Here is a 1,987-nt window from a genome sequence, read left to right as displayed (position 1 = left end):
GAATCTCAGACACTTTCTCCCACGGTACTTCTCCTTTAGTTTCTCTCCACTGAAGATGCGCATTTTCCTCAGACACTGGATCCCAAAGTGCCACTCTTTCTCAGATTTGCAGATCACTTTCCCAGGTGTACTTCTCAGATTTGTCTCATCAGATACTAGTGCTTTCCGTAGATTCTGGTTCCCAAAGTGCCACTGCACCTCAGATTTTGCATCTCAGTTTCCCTGGGAGTACATCTCCTCAGATTTCTTGCGTCACATACCAGTGCTTTCCTCAGATACTGGTTCCTACAGTGCTACTTCCCCTCAGATTTTGCATCTCCAACAGTTTTCCCTGATTAATTCTTCTCAAGTTTACTTCCTCAGTGGACTGCATTGTCCTCATCTCTGGATCCCAAAGTGCCACTTTTCCTCAGATTTTTCTTCTCAGACACTTTCCCCAGAAGCACTTCTCTTGTCCTCAGACTTGTCAGATACCAGTGTTTTCCTCATACACTGGTTTCCAACTTGCCACTTTCTCTCAGATTTTGCATCTCATATACTAGCACTATAGTGTACTTCTCCTAAGGTTTTTCTCCTCTGACTTCAGTGGTTTCCTCTGTTGTTGGTTTGAAAATGTCAATTTTCCTTCAGTTTTTTTGTCCTAAACACTTTCCCCCAGAGTTCTTCTCCTAAGGTTTTTCTCCTCAGATACAAGTGTTTTCCCAGACACTGGTTTCCACAGTGCCACTTTTCCTCAGATTTTGCATCTCAGACATTTATTCTATATAAGGAATTTAACCTCTATGTGTTGGAAATTGCCTTGAAATAATAGTGTGTTGCAATAATTTGATGAATGGTTTTATCAAACTTAAACGCAAACCTAAGCAATTTCAAAAACTGGATTATTTCAGGTGTTGTGCTAAGCTTCTTTTGATTATTTAAAAAGGAATTTTCTTCTGGGCTTATGAAACTAATGTAAATTCTGTTTACAATTTCTTAAAGCTAAAGAGTCACTCTTTAAAAGTGCGATTTTATGCATATTTCATCTAAAGAAGTTCCTAATGGACCTAAACATACATCAACAGGTTTCCCATTGCCTTTACCAACACTAGTAAATAACTATTTTTTTAAATTAGTAGACATGGCCCAATTTTTAAATGCAAATCAGGAGATTTCTTGCTTTACCTTGAGAAGGTTAATTATAAGCAGTGCCTATTTAAATTCTGACAAAAACAAATTGCATACTAATATTTTTGGTAAACAAGCTCTAGTTCAAAATATGCATGTCTTAAAGTTATGATGCTGAGTATTAATACTTTACTCTATGTTTAATCTGTTTACTTAAGAACACACGATGGTTATCAAATCAAGATGGCCGCAGCAAACCTGAGCAGAAAGGAATCTTGAATCTGGGGCTGTTACTGTCTGCATACCAGGAGCCTCATAACCTTCAGCCTCCTAAAGTCTGGGAACAGCCCACATTCCAGGAACTGTAAAGCATTACTGATGAATCACTTTCTGAAAAACAACTTCCATGCCCTATAAAAGCTTACCAGTGGGCCCTCCCTGGTGGCGCAGCGGGTTAAAGCACAGCACTGAGAATCTGAAGCCACTTCCGCATGAGTTCGATTCCCGCCTGCCGCCTGCCCCGGAGGAGACCACATGGCGAGCCAGACCTCTCCTGGCCCGCCCGCTGCTCCCCTCAGCAGTGTACTTCGTCAATCTGCCTGTTCTGCTCCCCACTCTGTCTCTGGTGAAGCCTCTCACCGTCCCTGAGCCTCTGGCCTGTACCCCAGTTCTGTATGAATAAATAAATAAATCTTTAAAAAAAAAAAAAAGCTTACCAGTGATCCCCAGCAGTGCAAGTTCACTGGCCCCTGTGGGGCACAATAAAATTCCTGCAAGTCAGAAATTTTGCCTGAATCTCTTTCTTAACCAAGCCAAACTGTTCAATGGTTTTTAGCAAGGAAGAATTCACCAGGTCTAAGTCAACAAAGATAACTTTACT

The 1,987-nt window shown here is 41.0% G+C and overlaps 1 protein-coding gene across 1 annotated transcript in view; it reads left to right on the top strand.

Moving 5' to 3' along the window:
- LGALS12 (lectin, galactoside-binding, soluble, 12) overlaps positions 1–1,608 on the top strand; it is an 11,380-nt gene extending 9,772 nt beyond the window's left edge. The window contains exon 2 of the transcript XR_001145491.1: positions 1,326–1,608. The gene's annotated coding sequence lies outside the window, so the exon portion shown is untranslated. The remainder of the gene's footprint in view (positions 1–1,325) is intronic.
- Positions 1,609–1,987: the final 379 nt, after the last annotated feature.

This window comes from Condylura cristata, unplaced genomic scaffold (genome assembly GCF_000260355.1).
Source record: "Condylura cristata isolate star-nosed mole 26May11 unplaced genomic scaffold, ConCri1.0 scaffold00015, whole genome shotgun sequence".
Lineage (NCBI taxonomy): Eukaryota > Metazoa > Chordata > Mammalia > Eulipotyphla > Talpidae > Condylura > Condylura cristata.
Note: the sequence above shows the minus strand (reverse complement) of the source record. Positions and strands in the feature narration are given on the sequence as shown.